The sequence below is a fragment of the Schistocerca nitens genome, chromosome 7, assembly GCF_023898315.1.
Source record: "Schistocerca nitens isolate TAMUIC-IGC-003100 chromosome 7, iqSchNite1.1, whole genome shotgun sequence".
NCBI classification, from domain to species: Eukaryota; Metazoa; Arthropoda; class Insecta; order Orthoptera; family Acrididae; genus Schistocerca; species Schistocerca nitens.
The window spans coordinates 619,970,292-619,993,108 of NC_064620.1; the positions used below are offsets into that span (position 1 = coordinate 619,970,292).

General features: G+C 46.1%; 1 protein-coding gene across 1 annotated transcript in view; it reads left to right on the plus strand.

Moving 5' to 3' along the window:
* The window catches only part of LOC126195793 (apical junction molecule-like), a 147,178-nt gene that overhangs the window by 85,405 nt on the left and 38,956 nt on the right, over positions 1-22,817 (plus strand). The gene's annotated exons all lie outside the window — the stretch shown is intronic.

The window sequence follows — 22,817 nt, forward strand, 5'->3', positions numbered from 1 at the left end:
CTGTGGGATTAGATGGTATATCCACTAAACTAATTAAATGCTGTTTACAGTGGGTAGTAAAGTCATTAGCCAGTCTGATAAACTTATCTTTAAAAAAAAGGTAGATTTCAAATGTCTCAAAAGGAGTAAATTAATCCCTATACATTAATAAGGTTGCAAAAAAGACCCAGGAAATTACAGTCCTGTAACTATTACATCTCTCCTTTCTAAAATAATAGAAACCATAATAAATGACAATATTACATTTTATACAAACATGCAATATTCTCAACAATGAACAACATGGGTTCAGAAAGAGCAAATCCTTCAAAACAGCATTTGCTGAATTCATAACACTTAACTACAGCACTTTGTGAACGGAACTTCTGCAATATGTTGCTGGACCTATCTGAAGCATTTGACAGTGTACACCATAATAATGTATTAGAAAATCTCCATTGTTATGGTGCAAGAGGGAAAGCAGTATACAACATTCAACTGTTATTGGAAACTGGTGTGCTGAAATAAAGTGAAAAGTGAAAATAATACTGTAAGTGTGTTTTCAGATTTTGAAATTGTGAAGCACATGATTCCTCCAGGATCTGTCCTTTGTCCACTGTTCATTCTGTATGTCAATGATATGACCAAAACTGTATCTGATAGTGTAGTCATGTTGACTCTATATTTGTTATTACCAGTTCTACAACAAATGACCTGCAAGAGAAGGCTTTGCTAAATATAAAAATTGTAAACAATTATTTCAAGGAAAACAGTTTTTATAAAGGGAAACAAAGCAACATATATCTGCAGATACATCAGACAAAAAACCACAGTGTTGACAATATTACTGTCAGGCTTGGAAACACACAACTAAAGGAGAGACAGAGAGCTATAAATTTCTAGGTTTAAGAATTGATAGGTATATGACATGGGAGAATCATAAGTAACATTTGTAGCAAAACAGGTTCAAGCACATTTCTGAAGAGAAAAATGTCAAAATCAGAAAATAGACACACACTACAAACAATGTACTACAAACTAGCCCATTTGCATATCTCATATTGCATTCTGCCTTGGGGGGAATGCTGCAAATGTGCACACAGATTATTAAGTTTACAAAAGAACTGTACAACACACTGCAAAAGTATCCCCTAAAGAATCCTGCAGAAATAAATTCAGGTAGCTAAAGTTTTAACAGTAGCATCAGTGTTTGTATATATGTATGTACATGAAACAATTATCTACCTAAAAACTGTGCTGCATTGCTGAACAGAGGTTACCATGAACATAATACAAGAAGAAAAAATGACTATCATGCAGAACAAAGTAGGCCAAAATTAACAGAGAACATGTAAATTCTGGACACATATTGTAAATCAGTTTACCATAGTGTATCAAGATGGTACAAAATATGCCTTTTTTTAAAAGAAAATTAAAAAGCCATCTGGTAAATATTTGCCTTTACAGTGTTAAAGAATATCTTGAAATAAAAAATTAAATAGTATCCACTGCAAATAGAAACTGTAACAGATTTGAAACTACATATAAAATCACTTCAATTATGAATGATGTACCTAATAATATTTCATGTCAAAATGCTAATTCAACTGTCCTTTTCTCTATTTTTCTTGAGAGTTCTGAGTGAAGATCACATAATTACATTTTGTAAGTAGCTTATATGAAGTCAGATTATGAATGTGATTATACATTGATATATATCACAGTATTTTTGCTACGTATATGTAAGCTTTATGTAAACATGGTGTTTAACATTATAAGAAATGGTCCACAGACATATACAGAAAGAAGAAGTCATCCACGGGAACTCCCACACACGCTAGGCAATTGTGGAAGCTATATTCAACTCCTGACATAGCTCAAAGGTCACATGATACACCCTAAAATTGCAAAGTAACCCCTCCACATGCTTCAGTCGACTGAAGCACAATAAAATGGCAGGAATCCTGTCTAACAAATAAGATCAGAGCTCACCCTCCTCCATTACTATAATCCTCAACTGTGTTAAGCTTCTCCCTTTGAGGTCTGAGTATTTATGGGGAGATCTTCAGGCCTGCTATAACCAATAATTATCTAGTGGAAGGGATTGGAACAGATTATTATATAACAAATTCAGTAACAGATTATGAACAACTGTTTTCACAATACATGCTTATCTTTGTTGCTTATTAACATTTTTCATTTTTATTTACAATGATGTAGACAATATATTTTTATTTACTATCTTTTGTTATAGTTTATTAATAATATTTCTCTACAAAAGTCACATGCAGTGGTTTCCTTACAAAGCTAATTTTTCTTACAAATAATACTCAAGTTTTCTTGTTTTATTTGCACATATGTATGCACACTATATTTATTGACCAAGTACTTTTCTGGATGCCTTATTACTCTCCAGTACATGAAAGCTAGGGAAACTACTTTAATACTACATTTTCCATTTTGTTTCTTTGTACAATACCATATTAATTTTCTTTCTGATCATTATATACTCAGTACTTACATTTTAACAGTATATTTCTGATGTATTTTTCTCATGTGTACAGGGTGGGCAGAAACAGTCCATCAGATCAGTGGCAGATACAGAAAAACCTCAAGGAGGGGATGCTAAAGATATCTTTCACTACCTTTACTTTTACCATAACAAAAATGATCAAGTCGCATGCAAATTTTTACTTCAACTGATTATACACACACCAAAAAACGTTTTGCATCTCCTCGATTCTGAGAGTTCAGGAACCTGCACAGAAAACTGGTAGAGAGAGCAATGATGATGATGAGTCCCATACTCCTTTACAGAGCGTAGGGGAGCGACGTGGAAGATCTGCGCTGCCTTGCTAGGCAAAGTCCTAGTGGAGGTGGTTTGCCATTACCTTCCTCCAACCATAATGGGGATGAATGATGACGAAGACGACACAACAACACCCTGTCATCTCGAGGCAGGAAAATCCCTGACCCCACCAGAAATCGAACCCGGGACCTCGTGCTCGGGAAGCACGAACGCTACCGCGAGTCATCAAGTTTTTTGTGGTGCACCACTTTAATTGTATAGACATTAAGATGTGTGTTTTTGTATTTTTGGTTTTAGGGCGCAAAACTGCTATGGTCATTAGCGCCCGGTCCGTGACTGATGAAATAATAAAAACTGAAAATGGAAAACAGCAAAAATGGGAACGAAACTCAAAAAATTGGAGCCACTAAAAGCAGAAACAAGGCTTAAAAGTCCACTACAGAGAGGGGTTGATGGTCCCCGATAAAACTTCAAATGACTGACGTCATTTCACTGGCACTAATAAACTGGAGAACGCGGTCGGCTGAGCGCGTGTCATCTGCTAAAATCGACGATATATCAGGCGATAGCTGTAGACGGGAGCGTAACGGATTAAAATAGGGGCATTCAATTAAAAGGTGTCTTACCGTCCACAGCTGAGAGCAGTGGGGACAGAGTGGGGGAGGATCGCCGCTTAAAAGATGTCGATGGCTAAAAAGACAGTGCCCTATCCGGAGTCTAGTTAAAATTACCTCCTCCCGAACGCGACGTCGGGAGGAAGAGGTCCAAGCGCAAGGAAGGGCTTTCACTTCCCGCAATTTATTAGGGGGAAGTGTTGACCAATGTGCATGCCATAAATGAGCAACTTTGCGACATAAACCGCTCCGTAGATCGGTGAAGGGAAGCGACTGAATAGCTGGCCGAGGAAGAGAGACTGCAGCCTTGGCCGCTATATCGGCCGCCTCATTCCCACAGATACCAGCGTGTCCCGGGAGCCTGAGGAACGCCACCGAGACGCCCCCCAGGTGGAGCAAGCGCAGACAGTCCTGAATCCGGTGGACCAGAGGGTGCACAGGGTAAAGAGCTTGGATACTGAGGAGAGAGCTGAGAGAATCTGAGCAGATTACGTACTGTATCCGCTGATGGCGGCGGATGTGGTGGACAGCCTGGAGAACAGCGTAAAGCTCCGCAGTATAAACCGAACACTGGTCGGGAAGCCGAAATTCATTTGGGGTGTCGCCAACAATATAGGCACTCCCTACACCTAACGATGTTTTCGAGCCGTCGGTGTAAATAAATGTGGCGTCCGTCATTTGTGCACATAGAGCAGCAAATGCTCGACGATAGACAAGTGTAGGGGTACCATCCTTGGGAAATCGACGAAGGTCACGGAGCAGGCAGATCCGGGGACGGAGCCAAGGCGGTGCTGTACCCCAAGTTGTCAAGAAGGTTTTAGGAAAGCGGAAGGAAAGAGAATGGAGCAGTTGACGGAAGCGGACTCCCGGGGGTAGTAGGGAGGAGGAGCGGCCTGCATACCCTACACCAAAGGAGGCGTCGAAAAAAAGGTCATGGGCTGGATTAGCAGGCATGGAAGACAGATGGCTAGCATAACGACTCAGAAGGACTGCTCGCCGATTGGACAACGGAGGTTCAGCAGTCTCAGCATAAAGGCTTTCCACAGGGCTAGTGTAAAAAGCTCCAGACACTAAACGTAATCCACGGTGGTGGATAGAATCGAGACGCCGAAGAATAGACGGCCGAGCAGAGGAGTATACTATGCTTCCATAATCCAATTTCGAGCGCACTAAGGCGCGATAGAGGCGGAGAAGGACCACTCGGTCCGCTCCCCAGGAGGTACCATTCAGGACACGGAGGGTGTTAAGCGATCGCAGACTGCGAGCCGAAAGATAGGAAACGTGGGAGGACCAGCACAGTTTTCTGTCAACCGTAAGACCCAAGAATTTAGCGACGTCTGAAAATGGAAGGTTGACAGGACCTAGATGTAAGGAGGGCGGAAGAAACTCCTTACGTCGCCAAAAATTAACACAAACGGTCTTACTGGGTGAGAAACGGAAGCCGGTTTCGATGCTCCACGAGTGGAGGCGATCGAGACATCCTTGAAGACGTCGTTCAAGAAGGCTGGTCCGTTGAGAGCTGTATTAGATCGCAAAATCGTCCACAAAGAGGGAGCCCGAGACATCAGGAAGGAGACAATCCATAATTGGATTGATGGCAATGGCAAACAGTACAACACTCAGCACGGAGCCCTGGGGTACCCCGTTTTCTTGGGAGAAAGTACGGGAGAGAGTAGTATTCACCCGCACCCTAAATGTGCGCTCTGCCATAAATTCGCGAAGAAAAAGGGGCAGCCGACCACGAAAGCCCCAAGAGAACAGTGTGCGGAGGATGCCTGTCCTCAAACAGGTATCGTATGCTCTCTCCAGATCAAAAAATATTGCTACCGTTTGGCGTTTCCGGAGAAAATTGTTCATGATATAAGTGGAGAGAGCAAAAAGATGGTCAACCGCAGAACGATGCTTTCGGAATCCGCATTGGGCAGGTGTTAAAAGACTGCGGGATTCCAGCCACCAAGCTAAACGGTGATTCACCATACGCTCCAAAATTTTACAGACACTACTCGTGAGAGAAATGGGGCGATAGCTAGAGGGGAGATGTTTGTCATTTCCAGGTTTCAGAATGGGAACGACGATAGCTTCCCGCCATCGTCTGGGAAAAGTACTGTCGGTCCAAATTCGATTATAAAGGCGAAGGAGGTAACGCAGACTATGGGTTGATAAATGCAGCAACATTTGGACATGGATACCATCCGGTCCTGGGGCGGAGGAGCGAGAAGAAGAGAGGGCATGTTGGAGTTCCCGCATGGAGAAAACAGTATTGTAGCTTTCGTGATTTTGAGAGGAGAAAGCAAGATGTCGTACTTCCGCTGCACGTTTCTTCGGGAGAAACGCTGGCGGGTAATTTGAAGAGCTCGAAAACTCAGCAAAGTGCTGACCCAATGAGTTAGAAATTGCGACGGGGTCCACTAAGTTATCATGCGCGACAGTGAGCCCAGAGACCGGAGAGAAACTAGGCGCGCCTGAGAACCGTCGAAGCCGACTCCAAACTTCCGAGGAGGGAGTGAAGGTGTTAAATGAGCTAATAAAGAATTTCCAGCTTGCCTTCTTGCTATCGCGGATGACGCGACGGCATCGCGCACGGAGCTGCTTATAGCGGATACAGTTGGCCAAAGTAGGATGGTGACGGAAAATGCGAAGAGCACGTCGCCGCTCACGTATTGCGTCACGGCATGCCTCGTTCCACCAAGGAACTGGGGGGCGCCGGGGCAATTCGGAGGTGCGTGGTATTGAACGTTCCGCAGCTGTAAGAATAACGTCGGTAATATGTGTGACCTCATCGTCGACGCTGGGAAAGCGACGGTCATCGAATGTCGCTAGAGACGAAAAAAGTGTCCAATCGGCTTGGGCAAACTTCCAGCGTCGCGGGCGCATATATGGCAGTTGAGGCTGCAGCCTAAGGACACATGGAAAGTGGTCACTCGAGTGTGTATCATCAAGGGCGAGCCATTCGAAGCGCCGAGCTAGCGGAACAGTACCGATCGTAAGGTCCAAATGAGATAAATTTGTCGTGGAGGCAGACAAAAACGTGGGGACCCCAGTGTTGAGGCAAACTAGATCCGCTTGGTGGAAGACGTCTAGCAATAGGGAGCCACGTGGAGTGGCTTAAGCCAGAGATAAATTCTGCCGAAATTTTTACGAAGATACAGACGGTGTTCAGGAAGGATAGATTGCATGCAACCGGTGGTGGAGTGTTCGTCGCTGTTAGTAGTAGTTTATCCTGTAGTGAAGTGGAAGTGGATAGTTCCTGTGAATTATTATGGGTGGAGGTGACACTCAACAAACGAGCTGGGTTAATAATTGGCTCCTTTTACCGACCTCCCGACTCAGCAGCGTTAGTGGCAGAACAACTGAGAGAAAATTTGGAATACATTTCACATAAATTTTCTCAGCATGTTATAGTCTTAGGTGGAGATTTCAATTCACCAGATATAGACTGGGACACTCAGATGTTTAGGACGGGTGGTAGGGACTGAGCATCAAGTGACATTATACTGAGTGCACTATCCGAAAATTACCTCGAGCAATTAAACAGAGAACCGACTCGTGGAGATAACATCTTGGACCTACTGATAAACAGACCCGAACTTTTCGACTCTGTAAGTGCAGGACAGGGAATCAGTGATCATAAAGCCGTTGCAGCATCCCTGAATATGGAAGTTAATAGGAATATAAAAAAAGGGAGGAAGGTTTATCTGTTTAGCAAGAGTAATAGAAGGCAGATTTCAGACTACCTAACAGATCAAAACGAAAATTTCTGTTCCGACACTGACAATGTTGAGTGTTTATGGAAAAAGTTCAAGGCAATCGGAAAATGCGTTTTAGACAGGTACGTGCCGAGTAAAACTGTGAGGGACGGGAAAACCCACCGTGGTACAACAACAAAGTTAGGAAACTACTGCGAAAGCAAAGAGAGCTTCACTCCAAGTTTAAACGCAGCCAAAACCTCTCAGACAAACAGAAGCTAAGCGATGTCAAAGTTAGCGTAATGAGGGCTATGCGAGAAGCGTTCAGTGAATTCGAAAGTAAAATTCTATGTACCGACTTGACAGAAAATCCTAGGAAGTTCTGGTCTTACGTTAAATCAGTAAGTGGCTCGAAACAGCATATCCAGACACTCCGGGATGATGATGGCATTGAAACAGAGGATGACAGGCGTAAAGCTGAAATACTAAACACCTTTTTCCAAAGCTGTTTCACAGAGGAAGACCGCACTGCAGTTCCTTCTCTAAATCCTCGCACAAACGAAAAAATGGCTGGCATCGAAATAAGTGTTCAAGGAATAGAAAAGCAACTGGAATCACTCAACAGAGGAAAGTCCACTGGACCTGACGGGATACCAATTCGATTCTACACAGACTACGCGAAAGAACTTGCCCCCCTTCTAACAGCCGTGTACCGCAAGTCTCTAGAGGAACGGAGGGTTCCAAATGATTGGAAGAGAGCACAGGTAGTCCCAGTCTTCAAGAAGGGTCGTCGAGCAGATGCGCAAAACTATAGACCTATATCTCTGACGTCGATCTGTTGTAGAATTTTAGAACATGTTTTTTGCTCGAGTATCATGTCGTTTTTGGAAACCCAGAATCTACTATGTAGGAATCCACATGGATTCCGGACACAGCGATCGTGTGAGACCCAACTCGCGTTATTTGTTCATGAGACCCAGAAAATATTAGATACAGGTTCCCAGGTAGATGCTATTTTTCTTGACTTCCGGAAGGCGTTCGATACAGTTCCGCACTGTCGCCTGATAAAGTAAGAGCCTACGGAATATCAGACCAGTGTGTGGCTGGATTGAAGAGTTTTTAGCAAACAGAACACAGCATGTTGTTATCAGTGGAGAGACGTCTACAGACGTTAAAGTAACCTCTGGCGTGCCACAGGGGAGTGTTATGGGACCATTGCTTTTCACAATATATACCTAGTAGATAGTGTCGGAAGTTCCATGCGGCTTTTCGCGGATGATGCTGTAGTATACAGAGAAGTTGCAGCATTAGAAAATTGTAGCGAAATGCAGGAAGATCTGCAGCGGATAGGCACTTGGTGCAGGGAGTGGCAACTGTCCCTTAACATAGGCAAATGTAATGTATTGCGAATACATAGAGAGAAGGATCCTTTATTGTTTGATTATATGATAGCGGAACAAACACTGGTAGCAGTTACTTCTGTAAAATATCTGGGAGTATGCGTGCGGAACGATTTGAAGTGGAATGATCATATAAAATTAATTGTTGGTAAGGCGGGTACCAGGTTGAGATTCATTGGGAGAGTGCTTAGAAAATGTAGTCCATCAACAAAGGAGGTGGCTTACAAAACACTCGTTCGACCTATACTTGAGTATTGCTCATCAGTGTGGGATCCGTATCAGATCGGGTTGACGGAGGAGATAGAGAAGATCCAAAGAAGAGCGGCGCGTTTCGTCACAGGGTTATTTGGTAACCGTGATAGCGTTACGGAGATGTTTAATAAACTCAAGTGGCAGACTCTGCAAGAGAGGCGCTCTGCATTGCGGTGTAGCTTGCTCGCCAGGATTCGAGAGGGTGCGTTTCTGGATGAGGTATCGAGTATATTGCTTCCCCCTACTTATACCTCCCGAGGAGATCACGAATGTAAAATTAGAGAGATTAGAGCGCGCACGGAAGCTTTCAGACAGTCGTTCTTCCCGCGAACCATACGCGACTGGAACAGGAAAAGGAGGTAATGACAGTGGCACGTAAAGTGCCCTCCGCCACGCACCGTTGGGTGGCTTGCGGAGTATGAATGTAGATGTGGACAAGGATGTGGAGATCCCCAAAGCGGGTGGTGGGCATTGAAATCCCCAACCAGCAAATAGGGGGGTGGAAGCTGACCAAGAAGATGAAGATCAGCTCGTGCCATTGGTGTGGACGATGGAATGTGTACAGTACAACAGAGGGGAGATCATATCGGACTGAAAATGAGGGAGAAAGCGGTCATGGGGACGCAGCTTTGTTTCCTGAAGACAGAAGATGACTGGCGAGTAGGATCGCAAGAGGATCGACAATTCATCCCGATTGGCTGGAATACCGCGGATATTCCAGTGGATAATGAACATAGAGTAAACAGAAAATGGAGGACTGTGACGAAGGTTGCCGTCAACTCAACGACTGCTCAGAGCTTGCGACCGACAGCATGGAATGGCATTCAGCCGAAGGCAGAAGATCCTGATCCATAGGTTGGTCAGGAGCAGCTCCTGCCACCAGCGATCGGCCGGTTGATCGGCCGCCAGCAGTGCGCCTCGGCGACACAGAAGACGGCCGAGGGCGATTTCCGCCAGGAGGTGCTGTAGATGGGACACGCCTTGGCGGAGAAGGAGATGAACTAGGTTTCTTTGTAGCCTTATTGGAAGTATGATGTTTAGAGGAAGGAGGAACCGATGGTTGTGAAGTTGTGGTACGTAAAAACTCTTCACGAGTATGCTCTTTTTTCGAAGTCTTGGTGTCTGACTTTTGGGCTCGAGATTTAGCAGAACCCGACGAAGGGTGAGCCAGAGAGTGGGCATGCGAAAGTAGTGAGGTTGAACGGGCGATCTTTGCACTGGCCGATCTGACGACCGTGGTACTAAAGGTGAGGTCGCAAGTCTGCGTGGCCGCCTCCTTTGTTGGCCGAGGAGGAGCAAGGACAGTGCTGTATTTTCCTGTCTGAGGCACGGTGGGCTGTCGACTGGCGAATAATTTTCAAGCAGCAAAGGTCGACACATTTTCCTTCACTCTTATTTCCTGGATGAGCTTTTAGTCCTTAAAAACGGGGCAATCTCGAGAGGAAGCAGCGTGGTCACCCATACAGTTGATGCAGCGAGGGGATGGAGGTGGACAAGCACCCTCATGGGCATCCTTGCCACACGTAACATTTGGCCGGATTGGAACAGGACTGGCTGGTGTGATTGAACCGCTGACACTGATAGCAACGCGTAGGGTTTGGGACGTAAGGGCGAACGGAAATTATCTCATAGCCTGCTTTGATTTTCGATGGGAGTTGAACTCTGTCAAATGTCAAGAAGACAGTACGGGTTGGAGTGATGTTCGTGTCAACCCTTTTCATAACCCTATGAACAGCCGTTACGCCCTGGTCAGACAGGTAGTGCTGAATTTCTTCATCAGACAATCCATCGAGGGAGCGTGTATAAACGACTCCACGTGAGGAATTTAAAGTGCGGTGCGGTTCCACCCAGACAGGGACGGTGTCTAGTAGTGAGGTACGCAGCAATTTTTGTGCCTGGAGGGCACTGACTGTTTCTAACAACAGGGTGCCATTCCATAATCTGGAACAAGACTTTACAGGACCTACAATTGCGTGGACACCTTTCTGAATAATGAAAGGGTTGACCGTGGAGAAGTCGTGACCTTTGTCAGACCGAGAAATAACAAGGAACTGTGGCAACGATTGAAGAACTGTCTGGCTGAGACTCAGTGAACTTACTCTTGTGAGCAGACATAGTGGAAGCGGAGTAAACCATTGCGGAAGAATCCTCTACGATTACCGGCGTTTCCGATGGTGCGCTCCTCCCTTGTGGGGGCCCTCTCTGAGGGCACTCCCGCCTTAGGTGATTGTTCACACCTCAGGTCACACCTCCCGACAAACGGACGGAGGGACCAATCGGCACTTTCGGAAGGTATCAGCTCGGGTAATCACCCCTCCCTGGGCCTGGCCGTTACCAGGGGGTACGTACGTGTCCTATCTGTCTACCCGGGGCGGGGAATTACGCGTTAATCCGTCACCGGCTACGCATGGAAGTGCGTGGGTCGGCCTTCAGACACGCACAGGGAGGAAAAAAGAGAAAGGGAAAGGAAAGAAGAGGGGTCTCAAACGCCGCAGCCGAGAAAAATGACGAGGGAAGGAAAAAGAGAGGGACAGAGGAAGGACGAAGACTGGCAAGTATAGAAAGCAAGGAATTTGTAACAGTTTCGAGCGTCCGTCTCCGGACGTAGTCACAAACCGTACTCCCAGAGGGGGAGAAAGGGAAGGAAAGAGCCAGAGGTAAGGAGGGGGGGCGAAGATGGACAGGGAAGGATGCGGAAAGGGAGGGTATGCAGCCTGGAAAGGAAGGAGGGCCACATTAGCTCGGGGTCCCGTGCTCCCTACGCACGTATCCACAAAAGAGTTGTGGACCCCCTGGGAGGGGGGACTGTTCTTGGTGTCAACCACATGTCAGTACAATTCTAAAGGTAAAGAGCGGAAATTATATCTGTAGAAACCCGGAAGTGAAGCGAAGCCATGTGAGACATGCTGCAGTCCACTGAGTAACTAGAAAGTCATCTCGTCTGTGAAGATCTTTACATGAATACTTGATAATAGGGGAAGGTTATTCCACTCATATTTTTAACGGATACGAATGTCAGTGATACAACAGATTACATATAATCCTTGCACTTTATGAATTCAACTATTTATACTTATAATCGTAAGTGTTTCTAATAAATAGAAAACCAGCAAACCTCTCTTCCAGCTGTTTATCGCCATTACATGCACACCCAACAACCGATGTTCCCTCAACCAAATAAAGATGGGAAATACGTAGAATGGCGGTACAAACAGTCAACAGCTCAATTTACATGGGGAGGAGCAACTGCCCAGCGCACACACTCGCCCATACTGAACCTTTTCAGATTTACACAGAGCACACACCGAACACACGCGACCATGAAGGTTACCCAGCAGGAACTGAATGGTAGTTCGCTATTCATCCACCTAGAGGGCAACACGGTTAGGTCAGCTGCATGTTGGCACCCAAGCCTGTCCAGTTCAGGTGGTTAAGTGATGGCTTCTGGTGTAAGCCATAAATTTCAATTCGTTGCAGTCACTGGCTATCTCTGTCACGCACCTGCACGTCAGGCAGAATCGTGCTAGAAAACCATCCATATACTTATCAGGGTAATTACAATAAAATATTACGATCGTATCGCCAATATGACATCAGACAATAAGCAAAGTATTAGAAATACCTCCTCCTGACCACTGTGGCTTTAGAAATATCAGTATCTGCACCATTATCATGACTGCCATAATTTTCTCCGTAAAATCCATCGCCCATATGGTTGTCGATTTGCTGAAACTGCAAGTCTACACGTCGTATCTATACCTACCTCAGTACCAAGCAACGCCTTTTTCTTTGCACACATCGTAACAAAAACTAGGTCACTTCACATTCCAAGACGTACTTCATAAGCCTGGTGACCACACCCAATCTTACACACATCACCTACTAAGTATAATAGTTCTCAACTAACCAAATGCTGGTGACATAAAACAATATTGAGTGAAAATCTGAAGTGGACAGATATATATCATTTGCTTTTCTTGGGAATGGTGCCTGTGTGTCTTAGGAAGAGATACATAATCGGTTGGTTGGTTGGTTTAAAAAAAGAGGAATTAGAGCAAACAGCGTGGTCATTGGACCCTTGTTCCTAATAAAACGATACCACAAGCGTGAGAATAGATGAGACATATAACATAAAACGGAAAGAAAGTAAACACTAAAAAGAACAAAAGAACAAGATACAGAAAGATGCAAGAAGAGAGTAAAAGCAGATTACAGCGGCTGGCCCACCACGAAAATGAAAAGGAGAAGCCGGGCACCCTAAAAGCACTAGGGTGGGGGACACAGAGGGACAAAGGACAGGCGCTGAAGCTCAGATCGAATGATGAAACCCACCCTCACGGCTGAAAGTAAAGCCATATCAGCCAATGAGGCGTTGTCTGCTAAAATCAGTGATAACGAGTCCAGCAACCGAAGATGAAGTAGCACAGCAGCCAAAGAAGGACAGATAGGAAGAATATGGGTCACTGTCAACCGGGCGCCGCACCGACACGGAGATGGATCATCACGGCAAAGGAGGTAGCCGTGGGTAGCCCAGGCTTGGCCAATGCGGAGCCGGCAGGTAACCATGGAGTCCCCGCGAGAGGCCCTCATTGAGGACTTCCATTCTTTCCTGGTCTCCTTAATGGCTCTCAATTTATTGTGCATACTGAGATTTTGCCATTCCGTCTCCCAAAGGTGAAAAACCTTGTGGCGTAGTAACCAACACAGGTGAGTTGCGGGGATGCCCATCTCCAGAAGTGGTTTCCGTGTAGCCTGTTTGGGCAGCCCGTCGAAGTTCATTTCCTGGGATTACGATGTGACCAGGGGTCCAGACGAATACAGCTGAACGACTGAAACATTCCAGGGCATAGATGGACTCCTGGATGAACGTTACCAAAGAATGACGAGGGTAGCCCTGGTTGATAGCTTGTAGGCTGCTCAAGGAGTCAGTACATGAGAAGACTCCCCAGGGCATGAACAGAGATGCTGAAGTGTACGAGAAATGGCCACCAGCTCTGCAGTAAATACACTACAGCCATCGTGTAAGAAATGCTGTTCAATATGGCCGCCGTGAACGTAGGCAAAGCCAACACGACCATCAGCCACGGAGTCATCAATGTATAACACGTCAGAGCCCCAGAACACATTAAGAATCGAGAGGAGTTGACAGTGGAGAGCCACAGGGTTAATTAAGTCCTTAGGGCCATGTGAAAGGACCATACAAAGCTGCAGACCAGGTGTACAGCACGGAGGTGTACATGAGCAGACCACAAGTAGAGATGGTAAAGGGAAGAGGAGGGACTGCACGCAAACCGCAATCGTTAGCCATGACCTTGACTGCCGATGTGGGAGATGGACTGCCGTGGGTGGGAAAAGGAGACAGTAATTCGGATGCTCAGGGGAACTACAAATGTCTGCTGCTTAACTGGCGAGCAGTTGCGCACATCTGATCTGCAGTGGAGGGACACGAGCCTCCACCAGTACGCTGGTCATTGGACTCTTCCTAAAAGCTCCTGTCGCTAATCGAACCCCACAGTGCTGCACAGGTTGAGTAAATGCAATGCTGAAGGCGCTGCCGAACCATAAACCAGACTTCCATAGCCAATTCAGGACTGGACAAGGCCGCAGCAGCATAGAGCTATCTGCGCCCCAATTGGTGTTGCTCAGGCAATGGAGCACATTTAGGTGCTGCCAGCACTTCTGCTTCAGCTGACGAAGAGGAAGAAGCAAAGTCAATCGAGCGTATGAAGCCAGTCCTAGGAATCGCCCGCCTTGTGGATGGCTCCCTCTAGGCACCGCTCAGCAACAACAGTACTGGAGCAGCAGTACGAAATGCAGAAGTCTTCTGCCTACAGAGGTGAAACGGACGGCCTGACAGCTGCTGCTAGACCGTTAAAGACCACTAAAAATAGACGCTCAATACACAGCCCTGCGGATATGGATGGAACTAAGGGAGGCGCCAACTTTTACACAGAAAGTACGGAGTGACAGGAAGTTTGGTAAATTCGGGAGCCGGCCCTGGAGACCCCACACATAGAATGTGGCAAGGATATGATGTCGCCGGGTTGTGTCTTATGCTTTACGTAAGTCAAAAAAGATTGAAACCAGGTGCTGGAGTCTGGAAAAGGCTGTTCAGATGGACAAGAGTATCAGTGGTAGAGCGACCCTGGCAGGCCATGTGACTCCAGGACCCAACGCAACCACCGACATACCATACGTTGCAGCAGCTTACAAAGAACTTTGACGAGGCTGATTGGGCGATAGCGGGTTTTTACCGGGCTTGAGCACTGGAATGATTGTGCTCTCCCATCATTGCGATGGAAAGACGCCATCGCACCAAATCCGGTAGAAGATGAGTAGGAGATGTCGCTTGTAGTCAGATGAGATGTTTTATCATCTGGCTGTGGATTCGATCTGGTCCAGGGGCTGTGCTGGGGCAATGTGCTAGGGCACTGACGAACTCCCACTCTGTAAATTGGGCGTTACAGGATTCACTGTGGCGTGTAGTAAATGAGAGGACGTTCCCTTCCAGTTGCGGTTTTAGAGTTCGGCCGGCCGCGGTGGCCGAGCGGTTCTAGTCGCTACAGTCTGGAACCACGCAACCACTACGGTCGCAGGTTCGAATCCTGCCACGGGCATGGGTGTGTGTGATGTCCTTAGGTTAGTTAGGTTAAGTAGTTCTACGTTCTAGGGGACTGATGACCTCAGAAGTTAAGTCCTATAGTGCTCAGAGCCATTTCTTAGAGTTTGAAACGCTAGGGGGGCGGGGGGGTGGTAATTTTCGGACACAGAGGCTTGAGCAAAGTGCCCGGCAATTGCATTTTCGTCGGTAGATAATACGCCATTTATGGTAACACCAGGGACACCTGTTGGGGCCTGCTACCCGAAAGACGTTTGATCTTTGCCTAGGCTTGGGAAGGTGACGTATGGCATCCAACGGTCGAGACTTCTCTCCCCCAATAAACCTGTTTCCATCATTTGTTAAGTTGGGGAAGGTGGGCACGGAGGCGTTTAAAGGCAGTGAGGTGCTCCAAGGAAAGGTGCCATTTATGCCGTTGTGGAGCTCGCCGACGCTTCTTAATTGCGTCAGCGACTTCCGGCGACCAAGGGATCGTGTTTTCTGCTGCAGAAACAATTGTTGTTGTTCTTGTTGCTGCTGTTGCTGTTACCTGCTCAACCGTCACATTAATGTTACCGTGTGGGAGGATTCAATGGTGACAGAGGTCAAATTTTCCCAGTCTGCCTTGTTTAAAGTCCATCTGGGCAGGCATGCATGGGTCTGACGCAGGGGCAGTGACAGGAAGATGGGGGTCACTATCAGACAGGTCGTCATATTCTCTCCAGTGGATAGATGGGTGAAGTCCTGGGTTCCAAACTGATAAATCAAGGACCGTGTAACTACCATGAACCTCACTGATGTGGCGGCCCCAGTATTTATGAGGCAGAGGTCGAACTGAGAGAGTAAAGTTTCGACATCTCTGCCTCAGCCAGTAAGTATGGTGCCATTAAAATCTCCCGAAAGTAGGAAAGGTAAAGGGAGTTAATCAGTGCAGCTAATACATCCAGGGGTACAGCACTATCTGGAGGAAGATATACAGAGCAGACTTATTTCCTGCTTCGTCATTGTGACAGCCACAGCTGCAAGAGGGGTTTGAAGCGGCACAGTGTCACTACAGATTAAGTTTAGGACATAGACTCAAACTCCACCTGACATTATTATAGTCGTTATGGTTCTAGTAATATCCCTTATAGCCATGGTGGGCAGGAGTCCGCATTGCTGGGAACCAGCTTTCTTGGAGGGCAATGCAGACTGCAGGTGTAAAGCTCAACAGTTGCCATAGCTCAGCCAGGTGGTGGAAAAAAGCGCAGCCATTCCACTGGAGGATGATGTCATCGTGAGAATGGGAAGGCATGGAACATTCAATGAGGCAGGTCACACCTCAAGTTACATGCTGCCACCGATTTATTTGCCCGAGCAGTATATATCCATTGTGTCTGAGGGTCTGGCGAGATCTAGGTCCTCAGCGGACGAAAAAATCTCCACCCCACCCTCAGACGCAGAGCTTGTGGGTAGCGGTGGTGTGAGTGCCACCGCAATTTCCTTGGTCATAGGGGTTTCCTTTTTGGATTTCTCTCCCTGCTCCTTGGGTTTCTCTGGCTGGGTGGACTTCACTGACTGAGTCTCAGGGACTGAGGATGATCATGAAGCACTGCGACCAGCTGCTTTTGAGCTCTTCAGCCACTGGTGGGTGTCATCTTTCCCACTAGCAGAAACAAGGAACCCCTTCCTGGCGAGAGAAGCCGAAGAAGACTACTTACACTTCGCTGGCATGACAGTGGGGACATGTCCCCCCTGATAGTAGGGGAGGGGGTGCTCCTGAAGTAGGTGGTGCAGGAGAAACTGGGAGGAAAATGCCCCAACCATCAAACGAGCAGGTGTAGTTTCAAGCTCGGAGGTGACTGGGGTTGGCAGAGCTGATGGTGCCAGAAATGTAGTAGTGGCGCCGTAAGACGATGTCATACGTACATGATGCAGGTGTTCTAATTTTCTCTTAGCCTCAGTGTTGGTCAGTTGGTCCATGGTTCTGGAGAATCCTGCAGTCTGGCGAGCAAGGCCCTCCGCAGTTGACACATATGGGAGCCAGGGCACATTTAGTATTGGAAGGTGATGGGCATCCACAATCTCGACATAATACAGCAGGAAGTCGTATGGCCGAACTTCCAGCACGAAGCACAGAATCGGGGGAGGGATATAGGGATTTACATCACAGTGGTAGACCATCACCTTGTCCTTCTCGGGCAATTTATCACCCTCGAAGGCCAAGATGACGGCACTGGTGGCTACCTGATTATCCCTCTGACCGCGGTGGATATGCCGGACGAAATGAACACCTCTACACACTAAATTATCGTGCAACTGATCGTCAGGCTGCAAATGACGGTCCCTGTGAAATATGATACCCTGGACTATATTTAAGCTCTTATGAGGCGTGATGGTTACAGAAACGTCTCCCAGCTTGTCACAAGCGAGTAACGTCCGTGACTAGGCAGAGGATTCTGTTTTGATCAAGACTGACCAAGATCTCATTTTGTACAAGCTTTTACCTCCCCGAACTTGTCCTTAATGCTCAACAAAAAACTGAGGATTCATTGTTGTGAAGGATTCCTTATCAGCTTTTGAACATACAAGGTACTGGGGCAAATAAGATCCACTGCCATCCTTAGCCTGATATTACTTGCATGGTGTGGCCAGGGTAGGGAACGATTTTGGTTTACACTTCCGTGCACTGATTTGAGCTCTTGAATGCTTAGAAACTGCTGGTGTTTCACCACCAGTAAGAGATGGACTACGCTTCATCATGTGTCATCCACCCTGATACACACACACACACAAACACACACACACACAAACACACACACAAACACACACACACACACACAAACACACACACACAAACACAAACACACAAACACAAACACACACACACACAAACACAAACACACACACACACAAACACAAACACACACACAAACACACAAACACAAACACACAAACACAAACACAAACACACACACACACACACAAACACAAACACACACAAACACACACACAAACACACACAAACACAAACACACACAAACACACACACACACACACAAACACACAAACACACAAACACACACACACACAAACACACACACACACAAACACACACACACACAAACACACACACACAAACACACACACACAAACACACACACACAAACACACACACACAAACACACACACACACAAACACACACAAACACACACACACACACACAAACACACACACACACAAACACACACACACACAAACACACACACACACAAACACACACACACACAAACACACACACACACAAACACACACACACACAAACACACACACACACAAACACACACACACACACACACAAACACACACACACAAACACACACACACACACACACAAACACACACACACACACACACAAACACACACACACACACACACAAACACACAAACACACAAACACACAAACACACAAACACACAAACACACAAACACACAAACACACACAAACACACACAAACACACACACACACACACACACACACACACACACACACACACACACACAAACACACACACACAAACACACACACACAAACACACACACACAAACACACACACACAAACACACACACACAAACACACACACACAAACACACACACACAAACACACAAACACAAACACACAAACACAAACACACAAACACAAACACACAAACACAAACACACAAACACACAAACACACAAACACACACACACAAACACAAACACACAAACACACAAACACAAACACAAACACACAAACACACAAACACACAAACACACAAACACACAAACACACAAACACACAAACACACAAACACACACACACACACACACACACACCAACCAGGGGCCCTTCCATGGACGCCACCTAGTCACAGCAAAGGCTACCTGGCAGGATGACCATTGAACGGAGTCCCGATGTCCCAGGGGGTGGGCATCTACCTCTTGGCATATGCGGGGTGTTTACGGCACAGGCATCAACAGAGCAATCCCTGTGTGGTCAGGGGGCTACAACCAGCAAGGTACATGGCGGCCCCACCACAACGGACTGGCTACTGTACAAAGAAGTCCATTTTCATAGTCGACACAGAAAGCGACACTGCTTAGTGCATGGTGGAAAACGCCCCCAGGAAGGTGCAAACGATTAGCTTTTCAGAGCATTCACACAAGGTTGGCGCCTGTGGTGACACCTACAACGTGCTGACATGAGGGAAGTTTCCAACCGATTTCTCGTACACAAACAGCAATTGACCGGCGTTGCCTGGTGAAACGTCGTTGTGATGCCTCGTATAAGGCGGAGAAAAGCGTATCATCACGTTTCCCACTTTCATAAAAGTCGGATTGTAGTCTATCGCGATTGCGGTTTATCTTAACGCGACATTGCTGCTCGCGTTGGTCGAGATCCATTGACTGTTAGCAGAATATGGAATCTGTGGGTTCATGAGGGTAATACGGAACGCTGTGCTGGATCTCAATGGCCTCGTATCACTAGCAGTCGAGATGACAGGCACCTTATACGCATGGCAATAAAGGATGGTGCAGCCACGTCTCAATCCCTGAGTCAACAGATGGGGACGTTTGCAAGACAACAACCATCTCCACGAACAGTTCGACGACGTTTGCAGCAGCATGGACTATCAGCTCGGAGACCATGCCTGCTGTTACCCTTGAGGCTGCATCACAGACAGGAGCGCCTGCGATGGTGTATTCGACGAGCCTAGGTGCACGAATGGCAAAACGTCATTTTTTCGGATGAATCCAGGTTCTGTTTACAGCATCGTGATGGTCGCATCCGTGTTTGGCGACATGGCGGTGAACGCACATTGGAAGCGTGTATTCGTCATCGCAATACTGGCGTATCACCCGGCGTGATGGTATGGGGTGCCATTGGTTACACGTCTCTGTCACCTCTTGTTCGCATTGACGGCACTTTGAACAGTTGACGTTATATTTCAGATATGTTACGACCCGTGGATCTACCCTTCATTCGATCCCTGCGAAACCCTACATTTCAGTAGGATAATGCACGACCGCATGTTGTAAGTCCTGTACGAGCCCTTCTGGATACAGAAAATGTTAGACTGCTGCTCTGGCCAGCACATGCTCCATATCTCTCACCAAGCTCTGTTTGACTAAATGCCCAGGCGTATCAAGGTCGTTATTACGGCCAAAGGTGGTTGTTCTGGGTACTGATTTCTCAGGATCTATGCACCCAAAGTGCGTGAAAATGTAATCTCATGTCAGTTCTAGTATAATATATTTGTCCAATGAATACCGATTTATCATCTGCACTACTTCTTGCTGTAGCAATTTTAATGGACAGTAGTGTACTTTGCGGACCAATAATTCGCTTTTTTTGGAAAGCATTGCTAGTAGTGAAGATATTACCATACGCCCACAGCGCAACCAGGTGTAGGACGATGAGGTTCTACGGAGGGATATAAAGCGTGTACAACATGAAGGTGACAAATGTAACGGCTGCAGCGTTTGTGAGGGTACTGTGACGTTAGCGTCTGAAGCGGGCTTACTACTTCTTTACGTAAAATGACGGAACTGCAAAAGTTTGAATCATCAGGATCCTAACTGGACAGTACGAAAATAAAAACCGTTTCTAGTAAAGTAAAATGTGTGTGGTCCCATTCACTAGAAAAAAATCTATTTTAGCGTAACTTGTGAACAGCGCTTGCAAATGTAAGCGCATCTGAATAGTAACAAAAAAAAATTTCTGTTTGTGATCACTATGGGGACGTTTTGTAATAGTGATTTTGTTTCCGTATGAGAGCCGAATTTTCTTACGAATTAAAACGTTCGTTCAGGCCAAATTTGAACCAGCGATCCAAGGACACCACCTTATAAAATTCGACGGTCTACCGCCCTAGCAAGTAAGATACCGAATACTCGAGATACAGGTGGGTAAAACGATAATTTTCGCTAGAAGTTTAATTTCGTTGAATGTCGCCATCCTTCGTTCTAACAGAGGAAGAGCATATCTCCAAGGCAAGTTAATTCTGACTTCACGCTTCTACACATTTTAAGTGAGTTAGTAAACTCTCCGAAACATTTCAGGAGTTTCCATAAATATATTTGTACATTATGGTACTACACACCATTTGAAATCTATTTTCCAAATCAAAACCTCTCTCTGAATTAACATGACGGCCGCCGGTGCATCGAGCTAGCCAGTGACGTCAGGGGCGTCACGTGACTAATGGAGCGTTTTAGGATGTTTTCAAAATATTTGAATTCCACTTCCGTTATCATAAATACTGAAATTCGAGAGGAAAGTAAGCATGGTGGGAGCGTAAAAAGACAAGCATTTAACGCAGTTTCCAGGAAAAGGTCAAATATCGTATTCCTGTGACATTCACTGACTAACAACGATACTACTAGCAATCTTACAGACACATCGACACTGAAGCGCGTGCCCGCCTTTGCAAATACTGGCAACCTGACACGTTTCGTCTACCAGTCGACACGGGTTGCCGACTTCCAAGGTTTCTGGGACTTTATTTACAGCTGTTTTGACATCCAACAAAAATTAAGAGGGTACGCGTTAAAAACATAATTTCTTGGGACAGTGACAGCAAAGTCTACAACCGTCTGCCCATCTACGCCGTCGCGTTACAATTCGCCAACTGTCACATGAATACTACAGTACCACGAGGCCGTCGCTCAGGCGACTGCATGAATTAATAACGCATTGCGCAAATGCTACATAGAATCCCGGCACCAAGCTCGGCTGTGTGAACCAGTTATTTCGAGTTCTCTCTGTCTTAAGCGTACTTCACGTTGAAAAGCTCTTCAAAACAGGCGCTTTTCGCTTTTGACGGAGCATAAAAAATGCTAATATTCTATTTGTGAGTATATGTTTTCGTTCTTTCAGTATTTCTAGACGGAATGGCTGTTTTGCTTCAGAACGACGTATTCCAGACGTTTCCGTCAATGTTGCGTTCCTTGTTCTACGTACTGGTGACAACTGCTTCTCTTGTCACTTCAGCCGATTCATTTTTCTCCACTCATTTTGGAGGTAGTTTTTGGGACACGGCGCCTGGTTTCGTGCACCGCGTTCCTCTGTTTTGGAGACAGCGCAAATGACAGAGTTCTAAGAAAATATTTGAACGTGTGCAATGATCAAGACGTGTTGCCTATTCATAAAATTTACAGAAAAGCTACTGGAACGCCCCCAAAACGTTATCTCGTTGGTGAATGATCTTTCAGTGTTCTTATGACATAAAACATGAAATAATTGTTACAGTTTTTTGCTTATTGCATTTAATTTGCAGTTGGTGCACCTAACAAGGGAACCTCGCCATCGCACCCCGCTCAGATTTAGTTATAAGTTGGCACAGTGGATAGGCCTTGAAAAACTGCACACACATCAATCGAGAAAATAGGAAGAAGTTGTGTGGAAAAATGAAAAAAATTAGTAAAATATACAAACTGAGTGGTCCATGCA